This window comes from Sturnus vulgaris, chromosome Z (assembly GCF_052056855.1).
Source record: "Sturnus vulgaris isolate bStuVul1 chromosome Z, bStuVul1.hap1, whole genome shotgun sequence".
Taxonomy (NCBI): Eukaryota; Metazoa; Chordata; class Aves; order Passeriformes; family Sturnidae; genus Sturnus; species Sturnus vulgaris.
This window is the reverse complement of record NC_142283.1, coordinates 30,738,501-30,757,673: the sequence shown is the minus strand read 5'-3', so window position 1 is coordinate 30,757,673 and position 19,173 is coordinate 30,738,501.

Genomic DNA, 19,173 nt, shown 5'->3' with positions numbered 1-19,173 from the left:
CCTTGCTCTTTTGCTCCTGGTTCTGTCTCACAACAGGAAAAATAAGTTTATTCAAATTGGCAACTCAAACTCAAGACAACCTGCTTGTAAGAACATGGAATGAAAAATACAGTAGGTTTGCACCATACTTGTTGAAGTTAGGAAGTAGGTATGTATCAAGTTTTAGTTAGTGGAGAAGAGATTTTTGATCATTAACTTTTTTTGCTGTCCTTCAACAGACTAATTAGGGAACAATTATTGCAAATCAAAATTTTCAAAACAAACAGTCATCTCAAACCTCAGTTCTATTGCTGAGATGGAAAAAGATCCTTTTCTTTAACTTTTTATTAAGGTAATAGGTCTAGACAAAAGACCTGTTCACTTTCAGAAAATAAAATGGCAGCAAAATGAAGCTCTTTGTTTTATTTGTTGCAGCAAACATTTACAAGCCTTCTCCAAGTCACAAACAATCTTCTCTCACAAAGTGAGTCAGGCTACTAAAGAACATACCTGATGATAGTTTAAAAAGGACAAGTCTACTCATTAAGACATATTTGATATGAATGGGCAACTTTCACCTCCAATGTGCTCTGACAGTGCACTCAGGGAGATTAAACTTAAAGCTGTCATGGTTTTAGCCAACTAGTTCTACCATCAATATGTCTTTGGTGGGGGAAAAATATACATATATGTATGTTTTAATCCTAAAATATCAATTTTTTTAAAGCATATTTGCCTGAAAAACAGGGCATTGTTGTAAGCTGTAGCATCAGAACAAGGAACTGGGAGGACACCTGTCCATACAGTTGAAAACAGCATTTTCCAACCATAGCTCTTTTCCAAGCATGATTCTCATATTCTTTAAATGGTCTTTTGTCAGTATCAGAAAGAATTTAATCACAAGGCAGAGGTTCAGCTCTAGATCAGACAAAACTCCTTGCCCAGCAAATACCAGTTCCAGAAGGTCTGCACATAAATTAAAACAATGTGATCGTACTTCTCCAGAATCAGTTTCATCTACATCAGCAACACTCAAGTGGTGGCAGACCAGAAGTTAAGATCTCAGGATTATCTTCTGCTGGTTGTTACTGAGGCGCATGCTACGAATCCTGAGTACTTCAGAGCTCATCCCCTAACAGTCCCCGGGAAGGATGTGAAAACACTGAGTGATGAAGAGTATGTGATACAGGGTAAAACTCAAGAGCTACCAAGTGGTCAGGGATTTATCAGAGCTTTCCAGGGAGTATATATATCACTCTTTCCAGCATTTATCAGAATATTGCTTGGTACTTAAGGGCACTTTATTTTAATAAAAACCAGAAAACCAAGCCAAAAGAAAAACAAAAAATCAAAACCCCAAATCAAAAAACAGCCCCACACAAAAAAACCCCAACCAAACAAAAAAACATCCACCATACTCTGTAAAACATTCAAAAATTCACTGAATCACTACGATTGTGTAGAAAAATCTGTATCCAGGCTCTCCCAAAATTTTTCCTCAAATAAAGCAAAACTTGGTGATGGAATGTGGGGGGGACTTGCAGGAAGGAGGGTGTTGCTTTGTTTCTCTATTTCATGACTCCTGGCACTGATCTGATGATTTCCTGATATATGCTGGTGCAGTAGCAAAACACAAAGCAGAAATATAAAGTCTGCTAGTGGTCCTCCATAGCACACTAGAACTAACACAGAATTGTAGAATCAATTTTCTTATACACGAGGGAGAACATCGGTTGATCTGCTGACTTCAGATCTTGGGTCCTTAGTCATTACAAACACAGTGAAAAGACATCACTGCTTCTTCCCAGAATGCTTTAAGAAATATATGTTGAATGAGGCTGTGAATGTGGTGCATGAATTCAGCCATGCAAACTGTTACTGATTCAAAGAAGTTATTGTTAGTGGTTCTGTTACCATTTTACAAAAGAAACCTATACTCACAGCTGTGACCTGCCTGTAACATCTGTAATCTATACACTTCTAACTTGAATGATGATAAAAATGATATTCAGATGGCAGTGGGGCCTTTAAAAATCCATAAAATGCAAAAACAATTCCTGTTACAACCTAGCTATTTATGTATTATTTGACATACTTTAGAGCAAACGGCTTTTAAAATGTACTAAGTACTTACTTTGTAAAGTTGGTAGAAGAGTTAAGTTGTAATTAGGAGCACTATAATAGCTGTATCTTGGACTGTTTGAAGCTGAGCCAGCTGCTAGCTTACAGTGCTGTCTATTAGAGTTAGCTTCATCATTGTATTTCTATTTTACTGCTACAGTAGAGAATGCAAAATAACTTACAAGACCCATACTTTCATTCAATTACCAGTGTAATCCATCTTCACTAGAGACCCTCCTGTGATTTTAAATTAATGCATAAGAATTTTATGAAACCAGAGAATCATTTAAGTTGCACTAGACCTCTAAGATGATATGGTTGAATTGGTAACCCAGCACCACTCTGTTCATCACTAAATCATGTGCCCAGGTGGCACACCTACACGTTTTTTTAATACTTCCCAGGATGGTGATTCCACCACTTCCTAAGCAGCCTATTCCAATTCCTGATCACCCTTTCAGTGAAGAAACTTTTCCTAGTGTGTAATCTCTACATTCCCTGACACAAATTAAGGCCATTTCTTCTCATTCTGGAATGCCCTTGTGCATAACTGCTTAAAAATATATTTGTTGAGTTCATAAATACCAATAAATTTGCTTTGTTTTTCAAAAATGAAAGAAGTATTGACAAATTTTCCATCGTTTTCTATAAGTGTTTCTCCCAACTCTTGCTTTATCATTTAAATTACAAAGTATTTGATCATTTCAGGTCAAAAAATGAAACCATTGCCAACAAAAGAGTGTTCAGACTCTGCTTAAGCTCTGTTTCAGCATCTTTAATCTTGAGGGCAGTTCAGTGAATGAAAAACTGTATTCACCCTGTGCTAGGGTGGGCGTTTTCCATATCTGACCCTTGGAGGCCTCCAATAAAGACCAGCCTTAATATTCCCTCCTATACTAATATTATCTTGAAAGTGTGTTGTTTCATTTCTAGGTTCTTTAAGGAATCAAGTTACTCTAAGAGGCAATTCTTTCAATTGTCTGCAAAAACTATTTCATCATGCAAATTATGGCCAAACCATAAATGTGGATATTCATTCTTTACTGGTACTGCCTGAAAATTAAAACTTCATTATAAAATTTTCCTATTTTGAGAGAGCCAAGACAATTGTGGCAAAGCTTTTTTTTTTCCTGGACAGATATGCAATTACTCTGCTGCTATGGAATGGATAAAGAGTGGAAATCCAGGCTATTCTGCAATCCTTTTTCCTAAATAAAAAGGACTGAAGACTTAGATTCAGTTATTTAGGAGTGAGTAAAGGAATTTTATTTCCATTTTCTATGGAAATATAACTGGATTACTTATATCACAGATGAACCTCTAAAGTCTTATAACACTCGAAGGATGAAGAGTTTAAAAATTAAAACTAATTTTCTTATTAAACCAAAGGCAGATGAAAAAAGTTTAAAATGCTGATACTTTGCCTCTGCCTTGAAGCAAGAGAGAATTTGTAGATTTTACAGTTTTACACTCAACAGAACCAATGTTTTCTTTTCCCAGTGAGTGAACACTAGCTAGAAATTGTAGATTTAAAATTGTTGAAGAGACAAATGGCAAAACAAAACTCCAAAGGACAAAAAGTCAGTCTAGTTACATTATCATGTTCTAAAATACGATTTCAAATAGACTTTAAAGACAGATTACTTTACCAATACGGGCACCTAGGGTAACAGCCTGATGTTTTCCAGAACAGCAATAAAAGATGGGAAAATTTTCTCAAAACTTTGCATCAGAACATTTTTAAAATATAATTTATATAATGTAATTATAATAATACAATCTGCAGTTGTATATATAATAATAAAAGGCAGAGAAGCAAATGGACATGAAAACCTTTCTCCCATTGGATGTTCATAGAATCATAGGATGATTTGGGTTCAAAGAGACTTTAAATATTATCTTCCTCCAACCCATTGCCCTGGACCACTAGACCAGATTGCTCAGAGCATCGCCCACTTTGAACACTTCCAGGGATGGGACAGCCATCGTTTCTCTGGGCAGCCTGTGCCAGGGCCTTATCACCCTCACAGGGAAGCATTTCTTCCCATTATTTAATCTAAAGCTGCCTCCTTTCAGTTTGAAGCCATTTCCCCTTTCTTGTCACTACATACTCCTGTAAAAAGCCCCTCTCCATGTTTTCTGTAGGCTTCTGGTCATATATTGCAAGGCTGCAATTAGGTCACCCAGAAGCCTTCTCTTCTTCAGACTGAACAATTCCAATTCTGTCAGTCTTTCCCCATAGCAGAGTAGTTCCATCTCTCTGAGCACCTTGGTGTCCCTCCTCTGGACTTTCTCTCCAGCAGCTTCATGTCCTGCTTGTGCTGGGACCCCAGGGCTGGAGGCAGCTCTGCAGGTGGGGTCTCACCAAAGCGAGGCAGAGGGGCAGAATCCCCTCCCTCCCCTGCTGCCCACTGGGCTCTGGATGCAGCCCAGGACACACTTGGCTGTCTGGGCTGGGAGTGCCCACGGCTGGCTCATGTCCAGCTCTCACTTCCAGGATCCCCAAATCTTTCTGGGCAGGGCTGCTCTCAATCTGTTCATCCTCAGCCTGGGCTGGCACCAGGGATTGCCCAGGTGCAGCACCAGCACTTGACCTTGTTAAATCTTGTAAGATTCAAGGAAAAAATAAAGTGGTATTAGTACCTTACAGAACTGCCCAATAGCTTATCCTAACCACAGGGAATGTCCTCCTGCAGCTCAGATGGTAAACATGTCATACTGGCAAGAACTGCTTTGCAAGATAAATGTATAGATATTAACAGCTATGTAAACATATGTACAAACAGAAATAACAACTTATAAGCCTGTTGAAATTGTGCATGAAGTAGTAATACTCTGTATTATTAAACTTTTCCCAAAAATCCTACTTACTACTTTCTCATAGAACATACCAGCTGTCCTTGGTGAACTCTGTTCTCGGCAAGACAGGCTCTCTAAATAGATATGCATTCCAATGCTGCAGTTACAGTCCAAAAAGCTGAGAACAGATCTAAATTTTCTTAGGCAAAAAAAAGTATTTGCATTTCATAATTATTCCAAAATCTTGGAAATCGTTCTTTAAAACGTTATTGATAGGGAAAAGTGAATGTTGAGTGGAAGCTTAACTTTTGATGTGTAACTTTTGATCCTGTACAAGATATATCTATTAACTTAATGCACAGTATGTAAAAAGCCAAAGTTCCATACACATAATACATTTGAAATGTATTTGCAGTCACATTACAAAAAATAATATTTTTCAGTACAGTCCAGGGCACAACAATCTGAGCTTATATAGTGTATACGAATTACTTCTTTTACATAAGTATCTGCAGTAGTGCCACTTTACTGTTTACTTATTTAATACCATACTATGTTATGAAGTTAAGCACCAGTTATATTGGATAAACCCCACTGTAATACAAATGGTTTTGGAGAATTGACAGTTAATTGCTGGATTTTTTTTATTATTTTTGAGCCTTATCTCCACCAGTCTTATATATTTAATGTTAATATGAAACTAGCAAAGTTTATAAAATGTGTAAAACATAAAACATAATATGATCATTATGTTTTAATATAATTAATTCCAAAAATAGGTAAAAATAAATCTAAAGAGAAAACACTAACTCTAGAACTAAGGTCAAATAATCTGACAGGCAATAATTAACATTATCCCTTAAAAGGATATAAAGGTCTGACTGACCTCAATGCCAGGGAAGGCTATGAAGATCATCTCAGGTGCTATCATATGGTGCATAGAGAACACCCAAGGGATCAAGATTTGTGAAAGGCGCATCCTGCTTGATCAACCTGGTCCTATGATGAGAGGACCAGTTTGGTGGATAAAGGAAGGGCTGTGGGTGTTGTCTGCCTGGACTTTAGTAAAGTCTTTGACACTGTTCAGAAAGGTAAAAATCCACTTTAAAGTATATATATATATATGTACATGTCTGGGTCCTGGTTGATGGCAAGTTGAACATTAGCCAGCTGTGCACCAGCAGCCAAGAGGGTGTCCTGGGGGCATCAGGCACAGCATTGCCAGCTGGGAAAGGGAGGGGATTGTCCTGCTCTGCTTTGGGATGGGGCAGCCTTACCTCGAGTGATGGGGGCAGTCTCCATGCTACAATATAAGATGTAAATCAAACTACTAGAGCGTGCCCAGAGGAGGAAGATCAAGATAGTGAAAGGTCCTAGAGGCCGAGCTTACAAGGATGAGATCACTTGATCTGTTCATCCTGGAGAAGAGAAGGCTGAGGGTGACCCCACCATGACCTACAAGCTCCTTGAAGAGGGAAGTGGGGGCAGAGGTACTGATAGCCTCACCCTGAGAGCACACAAGGAAAGGCGATAAAGCTGCCTCAGAGGAAGATTAGATTGGACACTGGAAAATGGTTCTTTACTGAGGCAGTGATAGGTCACTGGAATAGATTTCCCACTGAAGTGGTCATGGCATCAAACCTGTAAGAGCTAGAGTGTCTGGGTGATGGCCTTAGCCGTATGGTACAGTTTTAAGTAGTCCTGTGAGGAGCAGGGAGTTGTACTGAGTGATTCTTAAGGGTCCCTTACAATTTAAGATTTTCTATGACTCTCTCTACATATAGCCTAATATTGAAAATGTTTTTATAAATCAGTAACAAACTAATATTGAGTCTAGTCATATCAGAAAACCCCATGACAATAAAACTATTAGAGACACACAGTAGAAGTAGCAACCAACAAAAAAGTAATGTATTTTGAAGCAAAATAAAATGACATAATTAGAGCAAAGAAAAAAGTATTTAGAGACACATATATGAAATAGTTTTGTTTTTTTTTAAAAAGTGGACAAGGTAAAACATTCTGCTGGATCAGTCACAACATGATAAGAAAGCAACGTTATCTGAAACTCAAAAGTGGTGACTTGAGAATTTATTGCCAAAACAGAGGAACCACCCTACTTAGATTCAAAATAAACTAGGTAGTAATACTGAATCATAGATTTCTTTAGATTGGAAAGACTTCCAAGATCATCAGCTTCAACCATTCACTCTTCAGTAACACCACTTAACACCACTAAATTATGTCCCTAGATGCCTCATCTACACGGCTTTTCAATAAACACAGGGATAAAAAGATCCCTCCATCAGAAAATTGCCAGAGTCTGGAACAGTTGATAAGAAGCATTACTGTTTAGTGTATTGTCTTTTTCCATTTCTGTTGATCCTGTCTAGATTTCCACACTTGAACCATGACAGAAGGAAGCAGAAGGAACACAGTTGGACCTAGAATGACTGTCAAAAAAATATTTTTTGTTGTTTTGTTGGATACAGACAGAATAAGGAAATCAACAATATTACTTTATCATAGCAGTAAAATAAATGTCTTTGAAAAGAGTTGCAATATTCTTATTGCAACTTATTCTTGATAAGTTCTTTCCTTCAAATAGCACAGTATGATACATTATGGCAGAATAGGATGAAATGTCATCAGATGGGGTCCAGGTGCAACATATTGGTAAGTCCCTAAATGTCCCACTCCACCCTTTCAGGTCAATTCTGTGACCTTTCTGTCTTGTTTTCCTTCGAATGTTTGCTATTTAATGAAAGCTCACAAAAGTGTCTCTGGTGACTGTCTAAATTTCTGTCTCTTTATCTATGACAGCAGAGAAGTCCATTGACTCACTTTATTGTTCTAAAGCTCTCCTTCAGCAAGAATGTGCCATTCTTCATTAATATTTTGTTAAGTAGTGCCACCAATTTTGAAATTTTAGCAGAAAATACTAATTCTCACTTCCTTCTTTCTAGATTTATCTTTGCTACTCAGAGACTAAATACTACTTGAATTAATTATAAAGAGGTAAGGTAGAGAGTGTCCACCAAACCTATCGCACAATTTTTTGTCATAATAATTCCTGCACTAATTTAATTTCTTCTTTCTGTGACTTCTCTTGAAGTTGACTTCATGGTACAATAATCTTCATTAGCACATAGGAAATAATAATAATATATTCTAGTGGAATAGGAAACAACACTAGTGCAAAGCTAATTGAATATGAAAACACCTAACTGGAATGTGTAAATAACTTTTCTCCTTTTTATTCAATTTTATTAACATGGGAATGTACTTCTTACATTAATGGACACTAAGTACTTTAAGTAACAATGTGCTAAAATTTATCTGTGTTTCCAATTCTGCATTATTTATGTAACTTTTGTATGTAGCTGACAAATATGTCTTAAGTCCAGCATTTGGACAGATGTTCTGCTATATAAAATTCTATCCAGTTCACATTCATTTCCATCAGAGTTTATTGCCAGCAAACTGTTGCTCTGTAGCTTAAGGCTTCAACATGCTTATGAATAATCCCATTATGTGATACACTTTCTGGCCCAGTAGTGAAATCTCTGTAAATATTTCAGGCAGTGATCATAGCAGCTGCTCATTATGGTTTGTGAGTTTTACAGAAATTTTAGTTAGAAGTTCCCATGGTGTTCCAAGCAGTTTTATGTTTGTTCTTTTTATTAAAAGGGGGAGGGGTAAAAAAGCCACATTTTTTTCCTCAATTAATAAATGCACTCTCTAGCCACAGAAATCTTTCCAACTACAAGCACCCTAAAAAAAAAAGAAAAGCCTCAAAAAAACCAAACTGGGATAAAAGCCATGCATAGCAAAGAATAAAAAAGAAGTTTATAAAGCTCAGTCACACTAGTAAGTGAAACTTTTATTTAACAACATGCATTCCACACATCTGTAACATTCCAAATGCATCCATTATATCAATTAATTTAGAACAGCAGGATTCAGAATTGAATTTAAAATGCTTTCAAATTACTTTGATTAAGCACAGCATGCACGATGTACAAGTTCAAGGAAAACCAAGGAAAATTAAAATACTTAGCAGTACTACCTATTGGTTGTTGCCAGTCTTACCTGCTTAGTCTTTTGGTACTTGACTGTTGTAATCTGAAGATTTTTTTACACATCATTTTTGGATAGCATGTAAGCAGCTTAATAGAGTGCTGATTGAGTGTAATGCAGGAAACCCCAGAAAGCATGTATTGTTTGTTTTTCACAAATAGTCTCAAGTGTTTTTCAGTTTTCATGCCTTGAAACAGGAAAAAACCAAGCAAACCTAGACCCCATGCAGTGCTACAGGATGAGGGAAGAGTGGCTTGAGAGAGGGACTTGAGAGTGCTGGCTGACAGCAGCTGAACATGAGCCAGCTGTGCCCAGGTGGCCAAGTAGGCCAATGGCATCTAACATGGATCAGGAATAGTGTGGGCAGCAGGTATAGTGAAATGATCATCTCCCCTGTACTCAGCATTGGTGAGGCCACACCTCAAATCCCGTGTGCAGTTCTGAGTCCCTCCCTTTAGAAAGGTCATTGAGGTGTTGGAGTGTGTCCAGAGAAGGGCAAGAAGACTTGTGAAAGGTCTAGAAAGCATATCCTATGAGAAACAGCTGAAGGAGCTGGCATTATTTAGTCTCATGAAGAGAAAGCTCAGGGGAGCCTCATTGGTCTCTATTACTCCTGACAGAAGGTTGTAGTGAGATGTGGTCTCTGCTGCTGTGCCTGCAGAGAGAGGACCAGAGGAAACGGTCTCAAGCTGACACACGGGAGATTCAGATAGGTATTAGAAAACTATTTTAGTGTGGTCAGGCATTATGCCAGGCTTCCCATAGAGGTGGTAGAGTCATCATCCCTAGAGGTACTTAAAAGATACCTGGATCTGGCACTGTGGGATGTGGTTTAGTGGTGACAGTGGCAGTGATGGTTGGACTGGATGATCTTAAAAGTCTTTTCCAATCTTGATAATTCTATGATTCTATGAGAACACAGAAAAACCTTCATTGCACTAACCAATTTCCCTCCAGATGATTTGAGGACTGCTTCTGGAAACTGTATAAAGCACTTTTAAAGTTCTCATGGGAGACCAAGTAACAACATACTGAAAATTTTTGAGTAGTTTCTTAGGCAGACTGGGCTAAAACATTTAGTTTTTTCAATGCCTTAGTGGCCAACTCTCACTTTTAAGCAGGAAAAATTTCATTAGACTTGTGTAATTATGAAATCTAACAAAGCTCACTTGATTCGGTCTGCTCACATAAGTAGCTTCAAAATTTTGGAAAAAAAATTAAAAACTAAACAAAATATCTGTTTATCTATTCCCAGAATGGTAACTTCAGTATTCAGAAAATGTCCAATAGAGCTTTTTAGCAGAACAGGCAAGGAAAAAGACTGTTTTTTCTACTATACCAATAAAAAAAAGATTCTAAGTCCAAAAGGCTCAGAGGCAGACTTTCCTTATCAGCTCAAGCACACAAGAAAATAGAAATGTCCAAAAAACTTGTAATAAATTCTGCTGAAAAAATGCAGTAAGATCCATAAATAGGGTAGACTTACTACTACTGCTAAAGAATTAGTATCTAATTGCTTTTGCAACTGTTTTCAGTAGTTTTCATAGCCTTTCCTATGGGCTTCATGATTGCAGTGGTTGTCAACATGTGAACGTGATGAGAAAACCATTTCATGGTAGAAACTACTGCCTCAGTAGCTCTGAGTTGCTTACATCACTTTCCTTACAAGAATTTATGCATCTGCTCAGCTTGAAATTTAAGAATACTTCGCACTCATGACTGAAGTTAAATATTTGCTCACTGAGTGATAGGCAAAATAATAGGAAAAGACCTTTTCCATCTCTTTTAGAGAACAGGGTATGCAAGAGACAGTTCTTCAACAGTAAGTACTAAGTAATTGTGCTGGTTTTGCACATTTGGTATTTGATGAAGAGGGAAGAAGCCACCCATGGAAATTATTTTTCTGATTTGGTCAGCACTAAACCTGCCTCATAAATGTAAAAAATGGTATTTGTATGAAGCCAGAGCCCTGTTTTAATGAAAACTATATGAATTTGAAATTTGTGTTACCTTGAAGAATTTAAATATAAAAATATTTGCCTGCAGTACTCTCAGTATTAGTTATTGCAGGTTTAAGTGATAATCCTCACTTTCTGGGTTTTTTGTCCAGCTTTTAAGGAACCACTAGCAATCATAAAGTTGCTTCTCAGCGCAATTACACTGAGCATCTACAAAGGGCATCTGCTCCTCCATATGTCCATTCCATCGCCTGGCTGACCCTTGGCTTGTAAAGGGCAGTGACTGAGCTATAACTTTCTCTGGTGAATGGCACACACCTATCTGTTCCAACAAATTCTATGAACTTTTCTGGACGTTTCAGGTATTTGTGTCTTCTCTGTGTCAAATGTGGTACAGTCAAAAAAATTCCCAAGAACTACATGAAGGAAACCTTAAGCAAGGAGGGAACTGACAATAATAGGACACATGTGCCTTATTTTCTTAGGAGATCAAGTTAAAGAGATTCCTCATTGATATGCTTATCAAATGATGGGCCAAAAGAAAACAGAGCTATGCACAATATTGTTAAAATGCTAGCTGCAAAGGAAACATTGACATCTTGTAAACAAAACCCACAAAAAGTAGACTAGTTATGCATATGACAGACACAGCCCTGAAAGAGGGTAAATAATTTTCATAGCATCAGAAACATAACTTCTTTACATTGCACATAATTTATCTTTTTTCATTGTAGCTATCCTTCTGTGCTGGTTTTCTCTGGACTACAGTTAGTTTTCTTCACTCAATCTGGAATGTTATGTTTTGAATTTGTGCTGAAAGCAGTGTTGACAACACAGGGATGTTTTAGCTATTACAGAGCAGGGCTTGCACTAAGCCAAGAGCTTTTGTGCTTCTCACCCCACCAGTGAGCAGGCTGGAGGTGTATAAGGAGTTGGGAGGGAACAGCCAGGACAGGGGACCCCAGATGGCCAAACGGATATTCCAGACCATATGGCATCATGCTTTATATATAAAGTTTATGGAGGAAGAAGGAAGGGAAGGATGTTTGGAGTGTTTGGCTTCTCTTCCCAAGTCTTCATTGCATTAAACCTGTCCTCCATTTAAACCATTCATTCATTAAACCTGTTTTCCTGGGGATGGCTGAACACCAGCCTGCCCATGGGAAGGGGTGAATGAATTCCCTAATTTGCTTTCTTTGCATATGTGGCTTTTGCTTTACTTATTAAACTGTAGTTATCTCAATCCTGAAAGTTTTTTCACTTTTACGGTTCCAATTCTCTCTACCGTCCCACTAGAAGGTAGTTAAAAAGTGGCCCTGTGTGGCTAAGCTGCCAGATGGGGTTAAACCACAACACCTACTATATACTATAATATTCCCATTACCAGATTTGTTTCCAGGAGATTTAGTACCTATGCAATCATTGACTGTATGCCCTTGTGTTCTGCTAGACACAAATAACTGATTTACAAAGCTCTTCAACTGCAGGTTATTAATTTGACAAGAATAAAATACATCAGCAATGTAATCTTTACCTCCTATATGAACTGGCCTGTGTTCACATTTTCAGCCTACATGTGTTTGGTTTCATATCTCCCGATACGGCTGTTTTAGCAAGTTATTTGCCAATATCCTGCAGGAACTGCTTCAGCTCACTTATTGCCGGCAATTACTTCAGTTTTGGAGCCTTCATTATCCATAGCCCGACAGCTTGCTATTTGAGGGAATGGCAACGGATGCTTGAGAAATGTGAAGTGTAAAGGTGGAGATGTGGATTTGCATTAATCAGCAGGCTTTTCCTAATCTTTGAAACCAAACTCTACATCAAGTCAATTAAAACATGACAAGTGAGACACTTTTTAAAAGTGACTAAGTAGGAAAAAAATTTCAGAAAAGTACTAATTTCCTATCTCTAGCTTGCATTTCTATCATAGCTCAGTCATTTCTTACCAGGTTTATAGTTTACCAAGTCCTTTCAGTTTTGTGACAGAAACTTCCTCCAACTGGATACATGGTATGCACATCACATATCAAACAACTATTTTGCAATTTGTCTAAGCACACTAATTCCCTTTAAACAAATAGCAAAATTTTCACTGACTTCAGACCACCTACTTTATGATTTTATTTCCATACAAATGAAATAGATCTAGTTTTTATTTTTAAAGGCAATCTCAGAATAAAATACTGGGGGCAAAACAGGTATCAGATGAGCCCAGCAATTTTTTGAGGTACCTGAATAATTTGGAGTGGAAGATGATTTTTCTGGTTTATAGTTCACCTTTGCTCAAGAGCTCCATGTCATACTAAAAATTAATATATTCATTATGAAAGCTCAAAGATTAATAATGATCAGAAAGAAACTTTATATGCGCCACCTGTACTTCCATTTTGGGCATTTACTAGGGTATTCTGTAGACTGGAGAGGAGTGGGTGTTTTATAAACAGTTACCAACACTCCCATTTTACAGATTTTGAAAGGCATACACATGACTAAGTTGCCCAAATTCATAAGACTCCTCTATATAGCAGACTCATCCTTCTGGCTATATTTTCCATGGAAACAGCACACAAATATTTTATTCCCAATTTTTTTCATCATGTAATACTGAGATAGAAGAGTAAGTCTTCCTCAGTAATTTTTAAAGCTTCTTTAATCTAACACTTGTGGGCACACGCATTTAGAGAGCAAGGGAATTACAGCTTGGAAATTCTTTTCAGGCCTGAATTTCTGCTGACTCTCAGGTCCATCCCCAGGCTGACAAGCTGACTACAGCTTCAGTTAGGGAGGAAGTCCCCAAAGGTAATAATATGGTGAAAACCGGAGTGGGATTCATAATAAAGATTAACACCTGGTGTTTTTCCCATGCGACACATCCTGAGGTATGGTCCCATGAATGTTTTTCCCAATTGTCCAATGAGCTACTGTCCTGTCCTAGCTCCACGTAATTGGCTTTAAATACGGGCTGTCCGTTCAATAAAGTTGGCCTTTTTTCCCTAAAGAAGTCCACGTGTGTTGCTGTCCATGCTCTCTCTTTCTCTTTTTTTTAGCGCAGTAACCACAAACAGTGATCTTTTTTGCATGTGGATTTCTGTCTTTTGTGGGAAAAACTTCACCCATATAAAAACAGAGTTACATAGTGTGCTTCACAGAAAAAAATAAGTCATGAAGAAGCATATTCATTTATTTACCACAAAAAGAAAGTCACTGCTACTGCAAATGCAGAAATCAATCTGACAAAAGGCACCAGTTACACTTCCATTAACTATTTTTGCAAAAGCTGCATATTATCTGCTCTGCACTCTAAAAATTGAAACATTGCATGCAAGACCCAACAAAATCATCTATTTTTAGCAGAAACAGAACCATCTGGTGGGGAGGGAAAAAAGTGCACACACACACAATTAAAAACACACAACAAATAAATAAAACAAAAAACCTCCACAAAATAAGTTTTGATGTCTTACTGTGTGTTCTTCTAGTGTATCAAAAGATTACGATAGTCTTTTATACTCATTAATTCATAAAAAGAAATACTACTTAAGCCATAGACCTGAATAATAAGACCTTTTGAAGGCTTTCAGACTCAAGATGTTTTTCAGTAATTTTTTCACAGTTGTTTACACCTGTACCTACCTTTAGCAAGGTAACTACTTTAATAAGCAGTTCTTCATACTGCTCTGTTATCATCTAAGTAATAGTGAGCAACAGACAAACATGTAAAAACAGCTAATAAGGTTCAGCATTGCTAAGGTTCCCATGTTTCTGTCCATAACCTGTCAGTAGATGTACTTTGGTCTACTCTGTTTATAACCAACACATTTCAGGTCATTTTGTTCAGATATTTCTAATCATGTGCAAAGAGACCTCACAAACCAGGTGTGTATACAAAATATTTTTAAGTTTTAAGTAATTATATTTATGGTAGCCACAAGCAAAACAAAATTCCTATTTTCCCCTTTCTCATGATATCAGAAAGAATGTACTCTTGCCAGTGCAAGTAAATTTTGGTGTTAAGCTATTCAATTTGGAGAAGTTCTCAAACAAAAAAAAAAAATTTAAAAATAACTTTTTTAACAGTGGCTCGCTTCCACTGTCCAGACAGAGGCTGAGGTCACTTTATCATCATCCTTCCTCTTCAAATGAGAGAAAATACAGTTTTCAGTCTTGGTTTTGAGATTAAAAAAACATACAACTAAGAAAGTTTAGATCAGTTTAGTCTCACCTGTAACAGTTAATTACAGTCATTCCCTTTTAAGACTCATAGAATCCTATATATTTACTGGACAGAGGCTCCAGTAAAGTTTTGGATAATTCATTTGCACTAGTATATAGGGTAATATACTTAGCTTTAGAAGGTTACTTCTGGTTCACAGATGAATTACAACATCTGTTCTACTACAATGTTTAGTTGGACAGTCTTGTTTACAGCAGGATATGTTTCTAAAAGTAATCATGCTAGTTAGAAGACGTAACTTTCAAAATGTCTTAAATTATCCTTACTTTGGACAATACTTGAATTTCTTAAATCCCTAATTTGTAGTAAGCCTCAAATATGAATTTAGCAGTCCAACCACTCTACATAGTGGTTCACAGAGCATGTAAAAATCACTTTTGTTTGAAATGTTTACCACTTATCATGAAAGGAACTGTAATCACCCAGTGAGACATACACAAAGTATTAGTTGCTAAGTGTTGCTTAATATATCATAAGCTGATCTTAAACAAACAAAACAGCAACAAAACCCAAGAAAAGAAACCAAAAAACAGTGTGCAAAACCAGGTAAGTCTCTGTCCTTGTAAAAACACGTGTAAAAGCTACACATCATATGGTGAATGGGGCAAAAGTGCCACTGAGGACCATCTCACAAACACAGAACCATTTAGGGTGGAACACTTGAGATCATCTAGTCCAAACCCTCTGCTCAAGGAAAGTTAGCCAGAACAGACGATTCAGGATCTTGTTCAGCCAGATTTTAAAAATCACCAAGAATATCTTCACAAATTCCTGAGAAAGTTACTCCAATATTCAACTAGCTTCAGAGTTTAAAAAAAAGTATTCTTGAGTTCAGAGTAAATTTCAGTTCTTCAGTCTGTCTCCCAGCTGTCCAGAAAGTTGGGAATTAATAACAGTGAGCTTTCTACTTCTTCAAGGCGTAGAACTCCCTTGAGCCTTATCTATGGGGCAGAGGGAACTTCCCTAGCTCTCAGTATGAATGATACTCCTGTCCCTTGATTCCTCGTCTGTAGTCCTGCACCACACCCATTCCAGCGAGTCTGTGACATCCTTTTTCTGGAGAGCCCAGAACTGGCCTCAGCAGTCCAGATGTGATCGCACTAGCACTGAGTAAGGACAGCATCACTTCCCTAGACCTGCTGTCAGTGCTTTGCCTAATGCAGATTAAAGACACTCCTAGCCTTTTTTGCAGAAAGCGTGTATTGCTGCCCTGTGGTCAGCTTGTCCACCATGAATTCTTGCACCTTCTCTGAGGCTGCTTTCCCCTTCATATTACTGATGCATGCGATTTTTCCTCTGGGTGCAGGCTTTTGTTCTTTGTTGAAATTCATGAGATTCCTGTTTGCCCTTTCTCAATCTTGTAAAAGTCCCTTTCAGTGGCAGCAACCAGCCAGTCTATCAGCCACTTGTCCAGAGCACAATATATACCATCATTCAGGTCATTATAAAGGATTTTAAGTTTACTAGCCCCAGTACTGATCTGTGGAGTTCAGCACTAGTGACTTGACTCAACATGGACTTTGTGCTTTGACACTCTGGGCACAGTTATTGGGCCAGTTTTTAGCTCACCCTTCCAGATACATACAGCACACTTGTCTGTGATGTTTACCTTTACTTTGCAAAGCCTTTGACACAACATCTACTTGCCTTTGCTATGTATTGCTATGAAACAAGGTAAATGGATCAACTTCTATTTGGTCTGTCTTCTAGTCACTGTGAAATTCCTAAACCTGCAAGGGAAATCTTTAATGAGTCATAAAGCTATATTATAAATTACAACAGCAATTCTTCTTTCCTTCTCCCCCTAAATAACCACTCCAGTGCAGGAAAGACTGCTGGTAACATCTTCAGAAGAGAAAGCTCTCATTACTCTGCCCAAGTTTTGTAATCTATGCAATCACATTAAATTATTATCTCAGTCTACAAGAACAAAAGAAGCAGTTGAGCTACAATACTATATGTCTTTTAATGATCTGCTACACCCACACAAACCATGTCAGAGCTGGAAAGTTAATTCAGAGTTTTAGGCCATTGTCACAATCCACTATTAATGCAGAGTGGGGGTCGTGATGGTTCTTTTGATCTTAAAGGTGCAAACAGGCAAAATGCAGGGGACAAAATCAGTTTATTCAACAGCAGAAAATCAGTTTATTCAACAACAGCAATGCATTTCATCAAATGCCAACAACTCAGTTACGGTAAAGGGGAGAGGTATAGGAAACAAAGTATAGGGAAAGGGGAAGGAAAGGAAGGGATGGGAAAATAGCTACCAACAGACGAGACGGGCGTCCTCACGGGTCATCCAATAGACGAGTCTTCGTCCGTGGGGAGATTTCAGGGGTCTTCTCCAGGGGGTCTTCATCAGTGGAGAGATCTCAAAGGGTCTTTCCCAGAGGGTCGCTCTTTATAGTCCTTCTCCAAAGCGAGTGGCCTCTGGCCAAGAGGTGGGAAGATTTATGGACCATTGTGTGGTGCTGCAGGAGACAGGTACGGACAAGCAGTCCTCAGCTGATACAACACAACCTCTGGTTGGTGTCACAACAGCACAATCCAGTGAACACAATACACCAGCACACAGTCACGAGCATCCACCTGGCCCGGCCAGGAAACCATTGTTCGGAGTCAGCCTGGGTGGGGGTCCTTGAGGTCTCCTTGCGACGGTTGGGAGGCAAAATCAAGGGCAACTTTGGACCGACCCTTACAGCCATATTGCCAAACATTAAGGAGCATCAGTATTTCATTCTTTCAGAGGTAGTGAATCTCTTGTTATGAGCTCATTCATCAGGAAACAAGCACAAAACTTATCAGGAGACTTTTATCTATATGAAGCAAGCAAATTTTGCCCCTTTCCTTCTCTCCCTCAAAAGCCATCAAGTTTTGTGCTTTCACAGGGTGTAGTCGATTTTGCTTTATTTCCTGAATAGTTATTTACCAATAGAGGATCTTCTTGAGCTGCATACTTAACCTCTATCTAATCTAACAGCTACATGTGAGGTTACAGGGAACCTCTGGATGCCTCTTGGGCACCCACATTGTCAGGCTTCTCCTTTGTGTAAAAAGCGAAACAGCTAATAGTTGCTATAAAGTTATTTATTGTAGAAACACATCAGTCTCAAAAGCAAAAACAAAGCAAAGCAATGGCATAAAGCAATGGCAAAGCTGCAGTGGCAAAATGCAATGGCAAAATGCACATGGCATAAAGCCATGGCATAGAGCACCAGCTCTCCCTAATGCATGTTATTTTATAGAAACTTTCCAACTACCTAAGAAACAAACTTGGACCACTACTTCTTAACCTATTAGAATTCTAGTTTCTTAGCATATCAGGCTGCATATAGACTATGTTCATGGCCTATCTTGTTCTAACTGAAAAATGTAAGCAATATTCTTAACTCTATTATGTCTGAAGCTAGGTTCTTGGAGCCTCTAAGGAAACGCTAGGATGTTTTTCAACCTGCACTAGAACATGTACTACTTCTCAGGCATCTAAGACCTTTTACTCACTAAAAGCACTTAAAACTTATTCCATTTACTTACTTATTTATTCACTCCATCTATTCACTTACTCATTCCATTCAAAGACTTTAATTCAAACCCTGCACTCTGATTTCTCTCTGAAGAAATCAGAGAGACTACTGACTCCAACAGCTACATTTAAAGAATTAGATGAAACTTGAACCATATGCCATAATCCTTTGTTCTAGCACTTGTTTAAAAATCTTGGCAGAGTCACTGACGACAGTCCTTGTAAGCCAAGGAAGAGGGCACATAGCTTCATAAGAGTGACATGAACAGCCAATGCAACAGAAAAAAAAATTACCAAAGTAAAGCAAGCGTTAGAGAGTATCTTACTCATTAAAATTTTCCTGTCAATATTGAATGATATTTCAGTAGTAGGCAATATAGATTAATATCTGGGAACAGTGGTTAACCTGTGACTTGTATTGTGCTATGAAATGACTATGATATGACTTTAATAACATGACTCCAAGAAACACA